The following is a 20112-nucleotide window of genomic DNA, read 5'->3' on the forward strand; positions in this document are numbered from 1 at the left end:
TCCAGCAGGCTTCCTGTGACAACGACCAGAGGCCCATAATCACCTCGGGGCTCAGCAGGGGCCTGATCCCAAATAGTTCCCCAATCATCCGGGGACCCAGCTGTCACATCCTCCATCAGCTGCTGGGACATGTCTCTGCTGTGCTCACTAGATTGTGCTCCTAAATCTACACACGAACCCTCCGTGTACTGTGTGGGTGTAACTGTGCTGGCCAAGGTGGATGATGAGGCAGGTGATGTTGCATCCACTGGGACCTGTCTGCTTCACCCCCAGAGATGGAGTCAAAAAGACTCACAGAATCATCACAGTTTGAGCAATTCACATTTCATCGTATCCATCCTGTGTGTACATATGCCAGCAGCTGAATGGTTGCCTTGACCTAACTCCTGGCCAGTCCAGCCTTGTCATCTGCCATTGATCACTATCCACCCCCGCCAACGATCACTGTCGCCTTCTCCTCAGCTGCTGTGAGGAGCCTGAGGTCGACAACTCCGCTTCCTGTCTGCCACCTCTCCTAGGAAATGTCTGCTTGTCCTGTATGGCAAAGTGCAGAGTTAGTGGCATGTCAAGTGACACCTAACCCCTTTGTCTGCATCACCCCCATCGGTCCTGTCATTCACATGTCGTATCCGAGTGCACACAAAAGGCAAACTTCCATACGCTTTAGCCTCAACTGTCATGTGACACAAGGGCTAATCACACATTCACTCTTCTGACATAACTGCCCACTTGTACATATATATATATTTTTTCTCTATTCTTTCATGGGATGTATTGTCAGCTGACAGTGGGTTTCAAAAATAAAAAGCTTCCCCTCACTACTAATTTGCGTGTTTTCCATGCTGGCCGTGGCAGGTTGAATTTTAATTATAACCGCGTGAGAAACAGCAATAAGAGAGAAAGCAGAATTAGGGCACAGTTCTAGTTATGAAGTTGGGCATGACACACTGTTGACAAAATCCTAGCCAGAGAGTTTGTCACACTGATTTCAAAACTTTCTTTCCAAAGAGCGGTGATGATTCAACCAAAGACAGTGTATCTCTATTCTTATCAAAGGTTTGCAATTAATATCCACTCTGCTTTATGCTTTTTGCCACGATGGTGGCCATTCAGCACCCTCCCCACATTATATGACAATTCCTGAGCTTTTCAGGGAGTCAATCCCACCACTATCCATACAAGGATTTATGGGTTGACAGATGTTCTTTAGGGAATGTAACCTGTGACTCCTACCTGATCTGACCCACATGTGACTCCAGTCCCATACTATGTAGTTAATTCTTACTGCCCTCAGATGCCTTGTCTAAATAATTGCTCAAGATGCGCCACAATCTTCTGCATTTAATCAGTAAGCCAAAATAAAACAAAGGTTTTTTATTTGATCCCTGGACATGCTACAAATTAGCAAAATACCCATGGCTAGGATTTTCTGTGAAACGCATTAATTGTATTAGCGGGCAAAAAAACATGGTGTTCCACCTGCCTGCCATAATGGTGGGTTTTCACACTGTATCGTGTGCTTCAGACTGTATTCATTATTCATTCACTGGGAACACACCACTTCTCTGGCAGGTGGCATCTGATTCACCTGCCCCGCTGTGACGTCAGTGCTCCTTGACTCTGGGCGCTATATTTAGATGGCGCCCCGGCACAGCTTCTGTACTCTCTGAAGCTTACGGCACCTCCAGTGAAAACATGGCATCCAAAGGCAAGAAGCATGCTGCGCCCAAATTCACTGACGCTTCACTGGTGCGCCTGTTGGATGCAATCGAGGCCCATTGCGATGTTCTCTAACCCTGCTCTAACTGCAGGACTTCCACCAAAGTGACCAATCTGGCTTGGGAGGTGGTTGCAGTGGTGGTCAGTGCAAACGCACAGCAGGAGAGGTCGGCCACCCAGTGCAGGAAGAAGATGACCGATCTCCTCTGTTCCTCCCAGATAAGTCAACCATCTCATCACTCTCAACTCACACACTCACAAGCCCATCACACATTCACAAGGATCTCACTCGCTGCCACTCAAGAGACACCACCACTCACTCTCACACACTCTCACATCTCTATCTGGCCTCATCTCCTCTGGAGTTTGTGTCCGAATCCTGTGCAGGGCTCCAATCACCACCCAAACACGCCAGGCATCCTTATCATCTCCTCTGGCATCCGTCTTGTTCACACTCTCTCCATTTGTCTTCATGGAGGAACAAGCTGGCTCACAATAAGGAGAGGTCCCATGCCATCAAGGGTCACACAGACTTTGAGAACAGAGCCATACAGCTGGCCGCAGAGGACCTAGACCATGCCTGTGCTGATGATGAGGTCAGTGGCGCACACCCAAGTGAGGATCCTGCCCTGCAACATCCATCAGATAACCATACTGTGGGTGATTTTTTCCTATTTCAGAGTCACCTGCCATGTATTAATTGTCTTGCCTTTCTTTTGTAGGCACCTCTGGGAAGCTGCTGAGGGCACCCATGAGCCAGGCCCTCAATGACGACACCTCGGATGAGGAAGCTGGCAGCACTTTTGAAGGCTCGTCACAGCGCCCACCCACACTCTCCACCAGCGCAGAGACACAAACCTTGGTGGTACCTAGTTCTAGATCAGCCTTGGTGTCACAATCTGCTGAGCACAGTGCACCATTTGGTCCACAGCTGACCGAGGCAGGGACATCAGAAGTCACCAGCACTCGGAGGACTTCTGGAGGCCACGATTCTGCTGAGTCCGAGTCTGATGACGAGCCTCCGGACTCGGGCCTAAATCAGTTGCTGGAGCTACAAAGACAAGCTCGGGAACATCAGGAAGGGATGTCAATCGCATTCCTCAGATTGCAATGCATGATGAAAGAGTCCGTCTGCCTTCAGCTTGAGGTGATAGCGCCAGCATGCCAATACACCAAGGTCAACATTGGTAGGATGGTGGCTGCCATGGAGATCTTGGTCCAGGAAGAGCAGCACTCCATCACTGTTGCCTTTGGTGGCATCCATCAGTGTCAACACAAGAAGGCTGCGGGGCACCTGAATCTCACTCCAGCTGCCCCTTCTCCTCAAGGAGTCAGTCAGGGGCCCTTGGGCACCCATAGGGAGGAGGACTAGCAGCTCAACACCATGGGGTCATCCACCCAGGTGACTCTGGTAGTGTCCAGCCAATCCAAATCCGATCTTCCTGTGACCCCATCAGCTCCAGCTCCACGGGCCAAGGAGGATGCACCTGCCCCGCAGCAGTTGTGGGCCCTCCAGGTCTCGGCCCTCCAGAGGAAGCCTGTCAATGTCATCACAGACAGGGCATAGCAGTCAGCAGGCTACCTCCACCTGCGCTGTGCATGTCAGGGCAGCACCAAGACATAGCGGCAGGGTTAGGAAAGTGAAAAAATGTAGTTGTACAACATTGGCAGAGGTGTTAACCATATGTATATAACGTTGACCAACGTAAATAGGCTTGCAATCATTTCATATCTCCTCTTGTCTATGCCTCTTTCTTATGATGAACTGTGTTACTGTTAATCACACGTGATATTTTGGTTCTTGCACCCACTTACGGCAATGGTCTCTATCCTGGGCCTCTTCTGTGCAGTGTGCTACCATCTCACCACAGTGAGTGGCCCATTTCAACATAATTCTCTACATCTGTAATGCCTGCACCCTCATGTTGTGTGCTTGTGGAACAAACCTCATTCCCATGCATCCTAGGGTCCCGTCATGTGCATTCTTGGCTCTGTACGAATGAGACAGAAGTGTGCCCCTATCTCGTCTGCATTCCTGAAAGGTGATGGTGTGGTGTTTGAGGTGAGATGTGCTCACGCATGGAGAAGATTCATGTACTGTCCACCTTCATCTGCCCGCTGTCTCTTGGCAGGGTTTTGACAATATGAGCTTGTACACAGAGCCTACGGTGCGCTGCCCTCAGCCAAACAAGTTTCCGACGATCCCAGTGTCAATCTTCTGAGCTCAGCAAAAAGTGGGAGCATCTTGCCACCTCAAGGTGATGAAGTAATGACACATTTGTGTGCAGCCCTTGAGGGCTTCGTGTTGTCTGACCATCTTGGACTTTGCAAGGGCCAGGGCCGGCCATGAGGGCACAATAGTTGTGTGTAAGACGAGACATCTAAAGATTAGGTAGCCAAGTGTTTGATCTCATCATGCTCAGGTGCTCCGCCTCCATATTAGGATTAGGATAAATGCAGTCCAGGTTCCCTAACTTAAACTGCGGGATGTCAGTGTCATTTCGGGAAGTGTACCACAGCCAGCTGAGTCATGTCTAAGTGCGATCACAGCAGCGGTATTTCATCAGCTGCCTTGTCCAAAGTGTTATGCTTCTGTTTCACCATCGATGTAACACTTGGTGCATGGTTGCGTTGGTTCTGATGGATCTCCTTGAGGTGCCTTGCCAGATTGAAGGCATGCAGCCCACTGAGGATCACATTGTAGGGTGCTGTTGTGACTGGGATGTTAGATGGATGTGTGAAGAGGCAGCACTTTCTGATGTCTGATGCCGAGACCCCCTCCTCCAGGTAGCAACTCATCTCGCACGGACACGTGCCCTGGAGGCTTGGTCATCCTTCACAGCATCAGGGTCATGTCAGCGTCCTGTGCAATGATGCACTGTCATCTGGATGTTCATGGGTGAAATTAGAGAAGTAGCTGTGCTGGTGGTCATGCTGGTCCATGATGGAGGAGAGTTTTCCAGGAGGACCCTCAGTGCATCTCATCATCCTCTTCCTGAAATCTGCCGGCAATGAGGGCATCACGAGCACACCTGCCTCGTCTGGCCCATGAAATAGCCTCTTCACCTGCATCCTCAGCTTCCACAAACTCATCACCATCATCCCCTTCCAGCTCCTCCTCATCAGAGGACACATGCAGCTCCTCCATCTCGTCATCTACCAGGTCCTCCCCACATTGCAGTGCCAGATTGTGTAGCGTGCAGCAAGCCACGATGATGCATGAGACTCTTTGCGGAGTGTACTGGAGTGCTCCACCAGATCTGTCCAGGCATTGGAATAGTTTTCTCGGGATCCCTATGGTGTGTCCCACCAATGTCCAGGTTGTAGCATGAGCCTCATTGTACCTTCTCTCGGCAGGAGTTTGAGATCGCTGCACGGGCGTCAACAGCCACATCCTTTGTGGGTAACCCTTGTCCCTGAGGAGGAACCTTGCAACCTACCCAATCGTGGACGCCACCTGGGAATCTGGTGCACACCTGCCTGATACGTTTGATATGGTCACACACCAGCTGCACATTGAGCGAGTGGAAGCCTTTCCTGTTGATGTATTGGAACGCCTGTTGTCAGGCAGCTTTTATAGCCATGTGAGTGCTGTCGATGGCACCCTGCACCTCTGGGAATCCAGAAATTGCAACAAAGCCCACTGCTCTGGCTGCCTGGCTTGCTTGATCTCTGTTGATTTTGACAAAATTGTGGGCCTTTGCAAAAATATTGTCTGTGACCCCCCGGATGCATTTGTGGTTGGACACTCGGGAGATCCCACAGAGGTCTCCAGTGGACTCCTGGAAGGAGCTACTGGTGTAGAAGGTGAGTGCAGTGTTTACTTTCACAGCCAGTGGCGATGGATGCCCTCCAAGTCCCCGTGGCGCCAAATCCTGCAGAATGCGACAAATTAGAGTCACCAGATTCCTTGACATGCAGAGACATCTACAACGCTGGTTCTCGCTCATCTGCAGATAACACATGCGATATCTATAAACCATGGGACTAGTGAGGCACCTATGAATGACGGCTCTGTGAGTATTATCCTCTGTGTCCGCAGGAGGATCTGCTGCCTCTTGGTGTTGAGAGTTCGGCTCCTCCCTTCAGCAAGCCAGGCACCTCCGTCACCTTCTTCTCATTCTTCTCTTCTGCCTATAGGCAACAGTGTAGGCAGGGATAACACCAGGCTCCATCTTCCTGATTATCTCCTCACTGCGGTATCAGTGAGAAACACACAAGAGTCAGCATTTGTTTCCAAAGATCCACTTTGTGTCAAGGAATCATCTATGATTGTGGGCTTAAGGCCTTTTTACGCAGGCCGGAGAGCGCTGGCCCCTGAAATGATATCCCATGCATGAGCGTTCGCTAAATGCGCCCCCCCCCCTCAACCCACATGACCGAGTGGTGGCAGCTTCAGCCAGGCGACTGGATGTTCTGCTTTCAGCCTAGGCGCCGGGATCATTACCTGCACCTCAAGACTGCGCTGTTTGGACTAAACATGAGGGTGAGTGAGTACATGAGATTACGTTAGGGGGTCCGGAGGCTTCTCCTCTGTGAGTGGTGAATGGTCACATTTCCAAGGGGGTTCCCAAGTTGTCCAGTCACCCAATTGTTCTGCAGTTCCATAACACTCGAGTGAATTTGAAGGCTGCAAATGAGGGGATAAAATTAGGGGAACAATCATTGCCATTTTGAGGGATCAGTGTTGCATGAATGGGCCTTAATGCTTCACTTTCCCGACTCCATACATGTCAATTGAACAGCTGCTAACCTGTCTCAATCGTGCTTCTGTCCTCAATTTGGAACTATCAATTCAGTCCTTTGGTGCTCCCCGTCCCCCTCCAGTCATGTGTCTCAGTGCAGCCTTCCTGCTCATTGCCCCCAGGTCCCCGGTGGAGCCAATGCCCTGCAGCCACTCCCCTTCCCTCAGTCCTGTCTGGCCCCTCCTCCAATGGAGCCGTTGCCCTGCGGCACAGTAAAAGCCACCTCCAGCTTAACCCTGTTGTGGTAGCTGTAGAGTCTTGCCTGTGAGACACCCCAGCCCCCGAAGCGATGCGGTGCAGCCTGCAAAGCCTGGTGCTGACCCCCGTGAATGTTGTACAATGCAAGATATGTGAACTCACCTTGGTGTCTCGAACAAAGTGCAGGTCGCCAGCTGCACGATATTTAAATCCTTTTGTGAAGCAGGTTGTTTTAACTGCACGCCGATGTGGAGGGATGATTCCGGCGAGCAGGCATCATAATGAGATGCTGATTTATGCTAATGACATTCGCAACATTTGGCGGCAGGAAACGTGGCCCGCCATCGCTTCTTCATTTTATGCCATCATAAAACTGTTTTTGTGCCTTCCTATGAGACTTAGCTCGTGCCTGCCATGACGCCTGCCGCGATCGGGAGCGGAAAATCCAGGCCAATACGGATAAATACTTACAGCTGAATTTTCGCCACAGAGGTGGGAAACAAGAGCTGGACTTGTTTTGGGGTCAGAAACTCACCTCCGGGGTGGGCATGGTGTGCAGGCTCTCGAAGCTGGAGGGTCAATCAGAGAAGCAGTCTGCTGCCGTACAAGGTAACTAACTGGGAGGATGTCTCAACAAGAAGGTGCCCTATCAGCCACTAGTTAAAAAATGTAATAAAAATACAGAAAAAGCAACCATGCCACCACTAGAGTTGGTTGGGGGGTGGAAGCCCCCTCCCCAGGACAGCCATTGGTTGCATCCCCACCAAGGCAGGTAGAGAGGAACTGTAGGCCCACCAGGAGCACCGGCACCCTGGCCTGGTACTGACTGCTGGCCTCCAGGCAATTGGTCTGTCCCCCCATTGTGTCAGGAAAGCAGAGGCCAACTGGGATTTCTCCTGAACCCACCTTTAGGCTATTAATAAATCTAACCCCCCCCACCCCCAACCCACCCCCACCCCAGACCCTTCCCAGGCCCCAAACTTGCCTCCTCCAAAATGTGCGGCATCTGGAAGAGTGTCCTGCAGCTGACTTGTCACCTGGTGCTGGTATTTTCGGGGTCCCCGCCTCTTTCCCTACATGTTGGGAGCCTACGAATTCAGCTCTTAATCTGTATCATTGAGCTTTCACATACAGGAAAGCTCTGAAATACTGGAGCTGAGAAAAATATATATTAGAAACACAAAAATGTAACAGGCAAAGGATTGCAACTGGGTCAAATGTGGGAGACGTGATTGAGATGTCCATGGTGAGGTTCTGGGTATAATCCTTTAATGCCATTGTCTAGCAGCAGGACCTTGAAAGATTCAGTTTGAGACTTGGATTGAAGAGGGGCTGGAGATGTATGCTCAGCACATATAAGCTAATCAGTCATAAGTGAGGGTTTTATGGGCATTTATGGGTGTGTTCATTCTCGGCCTGTCTCAGATCACTGGAGTATAACACGAAAGGTCAGCCTTGTGTCAGCTGGTTGGACTTCCTTTAGTGGTAACAAAGACATGAGCTTCCTTCCTGAGCTTCATTAATTATCTACCATCAGAGTCGGGTCCAGAGTGGTATAACAATTGATCATGTAATTGTGAAAAGCTTGGTTGGTGTGCTGGCCTCAAGACAAATGGTGACTGTCAAGTTTAATTGCCTAATGGTCTGTGTGCTGAAAGTGTTTGAGCCAAGGCACTCAGCCACAAGAAGGATATTGGCAGCCACAAAACCTAGGACCAGGTCTGTGTGACTACTGATAGGGTAGACTTAACACCAAACGACAGGGCCAATCATTTCCTTGCCTCGACAGCTGAAGTCATAAACAAACTGAGGCTATAGCCTGCTGGCTGCTCATCTTCCATTAGTAACTGCAAAGGAAAAGAGAGCAGTTAAATGGAAGCAAAGGACTTTTAGGTGGCAATGGAAGCTTTTATAGAGTAATCATGAACTGTTACAAAAGTAGATTATGGCCCAGAATTTCCTCATAAAACAATGTAAAAGCTTGGAATGTCAGCGGGGATCACATGTAAGTGACTTAGGGTGGTTTCCTTCCAGAACCCCATTATGCCTGTATTTGTTATGCTCCAATTACATGAGCAGAAAGCCCCCTGTAGCTCATTGATATAACTCTGCCCCTCCTATGCTGAAGACTGAACAGCCCCAGTGAAGAAGAGTCACACGGACTTGAAACGTTAACTCTGTCTTTCTCTCCACAGATGCCGTCAGACCTGTTGAGTTTTTCCAGCAATTTTTGTTTTTGTCCCAGTTTCCTCCATTTACTTTAGTTCTGAATGGGCAAAAGTCTACCCCTGCCCCCCACTCATTTTAAGGAGCAGCATGTGAATTCACTAGGGTAGAACTTGATCTTGTGTAAATTGGTTTTGTATTAAGATGCCTATCCATCTCTTATTTTTGAGTTTTGAAGCAATCAGGTCCACAGCCCATGATGTTATCTTATCTCTTATTTCAGCAGATGCTAACTGGCCAGTGAGTGTGTCTGAAATTCTCTAATTTGTGATTTATTTCCCTTAACACATTCTAGAATGAGACAAAATCTCTGAGTTGCAGTAAAAACAGAAAATGCTTTTCCACTTTCTAATGGGTTCTTTCACATTTATTCATATCTATGTCTCATCCAAGAGAATGAAACAGAGGGTTGAGTCACTTATAAAGCACAAGCAAATTTCAATAAATGTGCAAGCTAAGTTTGATGACTTGGTGTTCAAGTGACTGAGATGCCTATTTGAATTCAGACGTTCACTGCTCAATTTTCCATTCTCAATTGGAGTGTTAAATCATCAAACCAACCCTATAACCACTGACAATGGAGTGTAACAAGTGTACTAAGTAATGGACTGAGGGAGGATGCAATGTCATTTACTGTAAATTGTACAAAAAAAAAATCTCTCAAAGCACTAGCTGTTTATACCAGAATCAGCAGGTGCTGTTCTTTACTGATGCCATTACATCCTGGCCACGTTATGGACTGTGGGTGATACATCCTACTTGTACTGTTATACATCCTACTTGTATTTGATTCATACTTTCAGCAATAGTTGTTGCATTGTGCTAATCTAAAGATCAAAGGTAAACCCTTTTGATAAAAGGACAAAGACACTGCCAATCTTTACCATGCAGATATCAAGAATGGATTAGGGTCCTTAATGAGAAATTCCTGATACATACAAACATACGAAGTAGGAGCAGCAGTAAGTCATTCGGCACCTCAAGCCTGCTCTGCCTTTCTTTAAGATCATGGCTGATCTGATTGTGGCCTCAACGCCACTATTCTGCCTACCCTGATACACTTTGGCTCCTTTGTTAGTCAAGAATGTATCTACCTCTGCCTTAAACATATTCAATGACTCTGTCTCTACCACTCTCTGGGGAAGAGAGTTCCACAGATTTACGGCCTCCTCAGAGAAAAGAATTCTGCTTATTGCCATCTTAAACGGGAGACTTATTCATTTGTAACTTCCAACTAGTGTCGGAAAGTGCCGTCCCGTAAGAATTAGTTAAGTAAATACCTACTTACCTGGTCTTGAAAATTACGTTGACACTGCCATTTGCCAGAGCTGCTTGGGGCCCGCGTTGAAAAACTCCTCGCAGGCCCCGGCAAAGTGTAGCTCCGGCAGATTCAAGGGGTTGGGGGGGTCCAGGGGTTGGTGAGGGTGGCGGAGGGGGATCTGTTGGAGGTTTAGTGGGGGGTGGTCGGAAATCCGTGGGGAGTTGGAGGGGAGTTTCCGCGGAGGAGTGGGGAGCACGTGGTGGGGTAGCTGGAGGTCCGGAGGTGGGGTGGGGGGAGGGGGGGGGGGGAGGTGGTTGGAGGTCCGGTGGGGGAGGATCGGAGATCCGGGTGGTGGGGAGTTCAAGGTTCGAGGGAGTCCGAAGTCCGAGGTGGTGTGGATGGGGTCAAAGGTCCAGGGGGGAGGGGCGCCAGAGGTCTGAGGGGAGGTCCAAAGTCCAGATGGGTAGGATCTGAGATCCGGAGAGTGGGGTGGGGTGGGGGGGTGTCCAAGGTCCAGGGTTTGTGGAGGGAAGTGGGGGGAATCAAAGGTCTGGGGTCCAGGGAGGCAGGGTGGGTCCAAGGTCCAGAGGGTGGGGGTAAAGATGGTGTTGGGGATTGTGAGGTCTTGGGGGCCTGCTTGAGGTCTGAGGGAGTTCAAGGTCCGGGATGGAGGTCAGGGGTTCTCGGTGGGGGGTGGTGGTCAGAGGACCGGGGGGTTGTTGGAGATCCAAGTTGGCAGGGTCCGAGTCCCAGGAGGGGTTGGGGGGGGAGTCCAAGGGCCGGAGCGGGGTGGTGGGGGGGGTGGGGGACACAGAAATCCAGGAGTTGGGGTCCAAAGAAGGTGGCGGGTGGGTGGGGGGCAGAGGTCCGGGGGTGGGAGGGTGGTGGGGGCGGGTTCCGTGGGCCTGGGGATTGGGGGATGGCACTGTCGGAAGTCGGGGGTGGGGGGTCGGGGTGGTGGGGGATCGGGGGTCGGAGGTCAGGGGTGGGGAATCAGAATTCGGGGTTTTGAGGGGTTGGGAGGTCAGGCAGGTCAGGGGGCGGGGGTGTCCCGTGGGGTCAGTCTGGGTCTTTACAATAGGTACCCAGAAGTTAAAAGAGGTCTTAATTCTTCTGACTTTTTCTGAGTAACTATTGGTTTAATCCCAGCAGAACCATCTGAAGTTTGCGATTTAAACCACATTTTCAGATGGTTCCCAGTGCAGCGCAATTGTCCAGAGGAAGGGTACACTTCTGGGCAATCGCTGTGCATATATTTACCTGGGAACTTCCGAGAGATCCCCAGCGCATCTTTGGGGTAACCCCCAAATCCAACACTGGGGAGCTCGGAAGTTACAGCCCATTTTTTAAAACTGTGTCCCTTAATTCTAGTCTCTCCCACAAGGGAAACATCCTTTCAGCATCCACTCTGTCAAGCCCCCTTAGGATCTTATGTGTTTCAATAAGATCACCTCTCATTCCTCTAAACTCCAATGGATATAAGCCCAACCTATCCAATCTTTCCTCATAAGATAAACCCCCTCATCCCAGGAATTAGTCAAGTGAACCTTCCCTGAACTGCTTCAAGCGATGTTATATTATATTATATGATGATATGCAATCATGCACTCAGAGGTCAGTACATCAGCCAATTATGAGCTATTGATGTGTGCACTACAGGTCTTGTGTTTGAATAAATGTGTAATGCCTATGTTAGATTTGGCACAGTGGGACATAAATGGCTCATGTTATCCTGAGAATCTAAAGTACTATCCTTAACTGTCCGTAAATGCTACATTTGTATATCTATCATAATCATTGATATTTTACCAAGTGAAATGCACCTCCTGCAGCTTGGAGCACTAAACTAAAATGAGGCAGTAAGGTTTACCACTAAAAAAAGATTGTATTCAAATTATTCTAAAAATATTCCTTTGCCCTTTCACAACCATTTGGAGCCTGCCATGGAATGGCCATCATCACTACTTCACTTTCTGATGCATATATAATTAATACTGTCGCTATACATGTGGCACAATGGACAGCTACAGCAGTATCCCTGAGGCACTTACTGTATTGGTCATTTTGTTTGTGGCAGCTGAGTGTTGTGTTACTTTCGCCACATTTAATTTTAGCTGTTTGATGTTCCCCAGGTTCTGTTTAGGTTTAACTCTGCATGACGTGATATTTTAGACTGGGGCATGGATTTCCCATTGAAAATCTTTCTACTCCTGCATTTCAAAGAGGAAAGAAAGAAATAGAAATATTTTCATTTATATAGCACCTTTCACAACCATAGGATGTCTCAAAGCCATTTACATACAATGGAGTACATTTAAAGTGTAGTCACTGTTGTAAAATAGGAAATGTGGCAGCCAATTTGCACTCAGCAAGCTTCCATAAACAGCAACATGATAATGACCAAATAATTTGTTTTTGTGATGTTAATTAAGGGATAATATTAACCAGGGTATTCTAGGAGGAAAATTAGCATATGGAAGTGGATAGATCAGAGGTTCTTGAAAATGAGACATCCTAGATGACATTTGTTCTCTGATTAGAGTTTTCTGATTGTTGGTCTTACCCTAGACTTATCTGCACATCAAGGTCTCAGAAGGCTGCACTTTTCAAAAAAAACATAGGATCATAGAACGTTTAGAGTACAGAAGGAGGCAAATTGAGCTATGGAACCCACACTGGTTCTCTGTAAGAGCAATTTAGCTAGTTCTACTCACACATCCTTTCCCCATAGTCCTGCATTTTTTCCCCCATTCAGATGCAAAGTTCTTCAAAAAAGTGGAGTAACCCACTTTGTTAGGAAAAACAGAAATGCAGAGTATTTCTTCAATGATGAGCAATTTGGAAGTGTTGATGTCCAAAGGAACCTGGATGCCCTTGTTCATGACTCACTGAAAGCTAGGTGCAACAAGCAATTAGGAAGGCAAATGGTATGTTGGCCTTTATTGAGAGAGGATTTGAGTACAGGAGTAAAGATATACTGCAATCGTACAGAGCCTTGGTGAGACCACACCTGGAGCATTGTGTACAGTTTTAGTCTCCTTATCTAAGGAAGGGTATACTTGCCATAAAGGGGTCATAGAATGAAGGCTCACCAGACTGATTGCTGGGATGGCGGGATTGTCCTCTGAAGAGAGATTGAGGAGACTGGGCCTGCATTCTCTCGAGTTCAGAAGAATGAGAGGTGATCTCATTGAAACAGATAAAATTCTTACAGGGTTCGACAAGCCAGATACAGGAAGGGTGTTTCCCCTGGCTGTGGTTCTAGAACCAGTGGACACAGTCTCAGAATAAAGGGTAGGCCATTAGGCCATCCACTAAGATGAGGAGGTGGTAAATCTTTGGAATTCTACCCCAGGGGGCTGTGGAGGCTCAATCATTGAGCATGTTCAAGACAGCGATCGATAGACTTCTAGATAGCAAAGATATGAAGATAAATGGGGATAGTGTGGGAAAATGGTGTTGAGATAGGAGATTAGACATGTTCTGGTTGAATGGCAGAGCAGGCTCAAGAGGCAGAATGGCCTACTCTTGCCCCTATTTCCTATTTTCCTATGCTTATTCAATTTCCGTTTGAAAGCGACGATTGAATCTGCCTCTACCACCCATTCAGGCAGTGCATTCCTGATTGTAACCACTGGCTGAGTAAAAAGGGTTTTCCTCATGTTTTTTCCAACCCCTGGGTTCAGAGGTATTCATGGGATGTGTCAAATGCAGGCTGAAGACCTGTGGCCTATACTTCCACCAGAAGAACAGCATTGTCTGTAATGGTCACTGCTACCTTGAATTCCTCTGCATTTAGATCATCCTCGGCAGTATTTGGAGGCTTTTGCCAAATTAGACAGCAGTTCACGCATTATATCAAAGAGGGACAACAAATACAATGATTCCCATGCAACTCAAAATTTATAATAGGGTAAGCATTGTAAAGTGTCACTTTAGTCTACATTTCTACCATCGCCTAAATCCCAAAGGTTTCAAGTATACATAGAAATAAACTCAGAAGTCTTCGTGGCCAAGCCGCATATTAAAGGAAATCCAAAAACACTCCTTCTTCCTTACCACAGCTATTTCTTGGTACTGTATCTAATCTTTATGCTAAACACAAGTTGCTTGCGCTCTTAGTCTACTACTTTTATTAGGTGCTCCCTGAGTAAGATGTGGTTGAGTTGAATGTGGGTGTAATGGTATCCTGAGAGCATTAGAAACTCAGTGAAGCAGCTGTTCCAGAGATTTTGCCTTTTGGCGGCCTTTTTCTTGTAGTGAAGGACTGCTGGACCCACATCTGAAAGTGTCTCGTGTACAGGTGTTCAATTGTGCCTTAAGGAAGCAGACCTGCTGTCACTAACTTGCAGCAATATATGGAACCACTCCTTACAGCTTACTGTTGTCGACCATAGGCTGTTACTGGTCCGTGTCATCACAGTATGAATAGTACCAATCAGGTAATGGATCCCAGGACAAGTGCGACATTGAGGTTGACCCTCAAGGCATCTCTTGGAGCTGTGTTAATTGCCACTCTAGAACTCATAAAACTGGTTAGGAGCTTCTCCTGGTGAATGGAGGCTTGCTTCTGACTCATTTCTCACATTCACTGTATTATAGCAATATGACAGAGCAAACTCCTAGAACTGAATTCAACCTTCCTTTATGAGCTTTGTCAGCTGTGGCTCAGTTGGGTGTCAGCTGTGGCTCAGTTGGTAGTATTCTCGCCTCTGAGTCAGAAAGATGTGAGTCCCACTCCAGAGACTTGAGCACATAATCCAGGCTGGCACTCCAGTGCAATACTGAGGGAGTGCACTGTTGGAGATCCAGCCCTTCAAATGAGATGTTAAACCAAAGCAATCTGGGAGTGGGGGGCGGGGTGGGAAGGATTTCTAAGAGATCAGTTCAACATTTGTGTAGGGGAAACATGTGCAGGGGAATGGAATTAATTGGATAGCTCTTTTAAAGAGCCAGAAAAGGCATGACAGACCAAATTAATTCCTTCTGTTCCATATCATTCTAAGGTCCTATGAAGAGCAGCGTTCACGCTTTCAATTTCCCCTGGAGGCCTGCTGGAATTTGTGGGCTGCCCAATCACAATCAGATGTAAATGCGGCCAAAAGTTAAATTGTACCCGACCTTCTCCCACAGATGGCATCACAAGGGCTAACTCCTTGATCTTCCCCCACCCAAAACCTGCTCCTTGTTCAAATTACACATCATGTCCTTAAAGCTCCTCTTCTAAACTGCTCCCGATGTTATTATTTTGGGCAAGGACTTCCGCAATGGGAACTCCCCAAAGTCTTAGGTGTGCTAAATCTCATGGGCTTTCCACCAACAACAGTAAAACACCTAGTCCAAGACTAGCTGAAATAGATAGAATATAATTAAGTATATGCAGAATTTGGGGAGAAGCTTGATGAATGCTGTCATACCTACAGTTCATATTTGACAACATCCCACCTTAATGATTTTCATGTGTTGAATGAAGATGATAAATCATAAAAAAATAACAAAGAAGAAAACAACCTGAAAAAAATGTCTTTTATAATGAGGCTCACAGTTTGCAGTTGTTACTGGGAAATTGTCAAACAGATCAAACTGAATAATATAAGAAAAATGGAAAGGAAAATTTCTGCTACAAGAGTATAAAAGGAGAGAACAATAGACTTTGTGGCCCTATTTCCTAGATTGCCTGATTTAAAACAATACACATGTTTATTATTATTCACACAATTAAATCTTTTGAAGGCCAAACTATCTGTAGGTGGATAGCTATAACCTGTGAGGCAAAAGCCTGATATGAAGCAATGCATATCAAGTTAATATTCAATCAATTTTATTAGCTAACGGAAATAGCTCAGAGTTAACAGTCACTCATCATCTGGGGGTCCTGAATGTGTTGGAGAGCAGGGCTTGAGATTTGAGAAATGGAGTTAAGGGCTAACAGCTGCTCTGAACTGAACTATTCCAGGAAATTTAAATGTGTGGAGTGTCAGAACAACAATTATCGTTAAAAAGCGGATCAGTGTTGATTTGACTGTATAATAAGGTTGGGAGGAGGTCTTGTTTATTATTCCAGGTTATTTTTTGCTGCTTTTTCTCATTTATTACTTTTGTCCATTTTAACACGTTTTAGTCTTGTGATTGCCTTCTGTTTCCCTTTGTGCTTTTCTGTATCGGATCTTGTGCTTGTTTTGTTTTTTTTTGCTTTTTTTTTTAAATTTCTGCTTTCATTTTACACTGAATTTCTTGACTATTTTGCAGAGAAGTGTTAATTGCCAGTACAGGTCTGTGGGTTCCTGCACAATACACTTATTTCATAATGATAAACCAGAAGGGTAAGTGTATTGTGCAAGAAACTGTGGAAAAATGTCAAAATCTTGATGGGAAAAAGAGAAAAGATGCATTTTTAAAATTTTCTTGGGGTTCTGCCAGGTGTCTGCCATTATTCCAGCAGGATTCCCGTGGAACCGGTTAGAAAAGTTGCAGGGACCTAGTTTTGCTATACCCCTACTGATTCTTGCATTTCCCAGTGGGTCTTATAAGGGATGGAACCTCTTCCCATCCTGATCCTAGAATCCTTCAACTGTGGCTCAGTTTTGGTAGCACTCTCGCCTCTGAGTCAGATGGTTGTGGGTTCAAATCCCAATCCAGAGACATGAGTGCAAAAATTTAGGCTGACACTTCAGTGCAGTACTAGGAATGCTATATTGAGGTGCTGTCTTTCAGGTGAGAGGTTCAGCTGAGGCCCTGTCTGCTCTCTTAGGTGATGTACAAGATCCCATGGCACGATTTTGAAGAACATTTGGGGAGTTATTCCTGATGCCCCAGTCTATACATTTCCCCTCAACCAACATCACTAAAACAGATCATCTGATCATTATTATGTTGCTGTTTGTGTGTGCTTTGTGTGCGCAAGCTGCATTTCCTACATTACAACCGTGACGACAGCGGAATTTTACGGCCCTGTTGCAGTGGGAGCGGGACAATAAAATGCATTCAAAAATCCATTGACTTCGGCAGGACCGGAAAATCCTGCCTGCATAAAATTCTACACTTCAAAAGTACCTCTCTGCAAAACACTTTGAAACACCTTGAAAAGACTATGTAAAAACAAGTTTTTCTGTCTTTCTTTCCTGCTTTGAGCCAATAGAAAAGACAGTAGGCTATCTTCATGCCTTGTCAAACCACAAGTTGGTTGAATTCACAGGCTTTATCTGACTCATCAGCTTTGACCAGGGTGATAAAAGAATATTTTCTCAGCTATGCAAACAGCGTTTCAGTGGTTTCAGGCAGGAGTGTCTTTTTCTTCCCACCATTTTGTCAAGAAACCCTTACCATGCGGTTCACTGGTTATTCCCCTCAATATGCTTTATAAGGGAGGCAAAACAGGAATATGAGGAAGAAGAAATGAATGAGACCTATAGGGTAAGGTTACACTGGGAAATTACAGGCCGATTAGCCTGACTTCGGTCGTTGGTAAGATTTTAGAATCCGTTATTAAGGATGAGATTTCAGAATACTTGGAAGTGCATGGTAAAATAGGACAAAGTCAGCATGGTTTCATCAAGGGGAGGTCATGCCTGACAAATCTGTTAGAATTCTTTGAGGAGGTAATGAGTAGGTTAGACAAAGGAGAGCCAATGGATGTTATCTACTTGGAATTCCAGAAGGCCTTTGACAAGGTGCCGCACAGGAGGCTGCTCAGTAAGATAAGAGCCCATGGTGTTAGAGGCAAGGTACTAGCATGGATAGAAGATTGTCTGTCTGGCAGGAGGCAGAGAGTGGGGATAAGGGGGTCCTTCTCAGGATGGCGGCCGGTGACCAGTGGAGTTCCGCAGGGGTCAGTGTTGGGACCACAACTTTTCACTTTATACATTAATGATCTAGATGAAGGAACTGAGGGCATCCTGGCTAAGTTTGCAGATGATACAAAGATAGGTGGAGGGACAGGTAGTATTGAGGAGGCGGGGAGGCTGCAGAAGGATTTGGACAGGTTAGGAGAATGGGCAAAGAAGTGGCAGATGGAATACAACGTGGGGAAGTGTGAGGTCATGCACTTTGGTAGGAAGAATAGAGGCATAGACTATTTTCTAAATGGGGAGAGAATTCAGAAATCTGGAGTGCAAAGGGACTTGGGAGTCCTAGTCCAGGATTCTCTTTAGGTTAACTTGCAGGTTGAGTCAGTAGTTAGGAAGGCAAATGCAATGTTGGCATTTATTTCGAGAGGACTAGAATATAAAAGCAGGGATGTGCTGCTGAGGCTTTATAAGGCTCTGGTCAGACCACATTTAGAATATTGTGAGCAATTTTAGGCCCCGTATCTCAGGAAGGATGTGCTGGCCCTGGAGAGGGTCCAGAGGATGTTCATGAGAATGATCCCAGGAATGAAAGACTTAACATATGAGGAACGTTTGAGGACTCTGGGTCTATACTCAATGGAGTTTAGAAGGATGAGGGGGGATCTGATTGAAACTTACAGAATATTGAAAGCCTGGATTGAGTGGACGTGGGGAAGATGTTTCCATTAGTAGGAGAGACTAGGACCTGAGGGCACAGCCTCAGAGTAAAGGGAAGACCTTTTAGAACAGAGATGAGGAGAAACTTCTTTAGCCAGAGAGTGGTGAATCTATGGAATTCATTGCCACAGAAGGCTGTGGAGGCCAGGTCATTGAGTGTATTTAAGACCGAGATAGATAGGTTCTTGATTGGTAAGGGGATCAAAGGTTACGGGGAGAAGGCAGGAGAATGGGGTTGAGAAACTTATCTGCCATGATTGAATGGCGGAGCAGACTCGATGGGCCGAATGGCCTAATTTCTGCTCCTATGTCTTATGGTCTCTTGTGGAAACCATTAGCCTGTTGAAACAACTGAGCCTCAGAGAAAACATTGCTTGATTGACAGCTCTGGCTCTCTGATCTATGCGGTCAATTTCACAATGTTTATTTACACAAGATAATGAAGTTGTAAGTGCTTGCAGTTTACGCTGTTGATATTTTAAATGGTCTGATGATTAACACTTTTATTGGGCTGTAGTAAAAGGAGTTCATAAGAAAGTGGAAAGATAGTAATGAATAACTGTTTATATTTTTAAAAGCTTTTTTACACAAGCTACTGTCAATATAGGGTTGATTGCTTCTATAGTGTATGGTAGGTGAATGGGCATGGAAGAGGCATAGCTTGGCATGGGTGCATGAGGGGCCATAGGGGCTGTTTGGTGGGACATCGCTTGGCATGTGGTGCATGGGAAGTGTGTGGGGGTCAGAGGTTGTGAGGGTGAGGGCTGGAGGGCCTTTCTGTTTTTATTATAACTGGGACCAAGTCCCACAGCACTGAGGTGGTCCTTTTAAACAGCCCTGCTCCGTACCTGGCGGCCCCTATGGCTGCCTCTGAACATTTTCCCGCGTTGGCTGGCCCAGCTTCAGCCCGCACCTGTCCCCCCATGATGAAAATCCTGCCCTAGCGGGCACTTTCTCTCAAGACGGAGGGGGAGGTAGGGGGTGGCGGGTGGGGGGGTCAGTAAACTGAGAATTTTCCCAATTCCTGCTAGCCACCTTGAGGGTGAAAATCCAGCCCATAATGTCAGATCCTGAAGACCCTAAGAACCAACTTCTATTGTTCTCTCTGAAAGATTGCCCAAAATTAAAGACCAGCGGTCAAAACATTCACTTGACGTACAGGTGAACTTGTTACTTGCAACCCTTCAAAACAACCTCATAGATCATGATGAAACAGTAATTTCCTTACACCACAATATGACACAAATCAAGGCATAACAATATCAATTGCTTAAATTTTATATGGCATTTTAAAAAGGTAACTACAGCATGGCATCTTAAAAAATAAAGAAAAATGCTTAAATTTCATGAGACCATTTATGCTCTGAAGAATTTGGTGATTTTCTTTAATGGAGATCAGAAGTCATCAACCTTCAGACTTTCCCTTCCAGTGCAGAAAATTCATTAAACAATTCATGGT

Source organism: Cetorhinus maximus, chromosome 3 (assembly GCF_964194155.1).
Source record: "Cetorhinus maximus chromosome 3, sCetMax3.hap1.1, whole genome shotgun sequence".
NCBI lineage: Eukaryota > Metazoa > Chordata > Chondrichthyes > Lamniformes > Cetorhinidae > Cetorhinus > Cetorhinus maximus.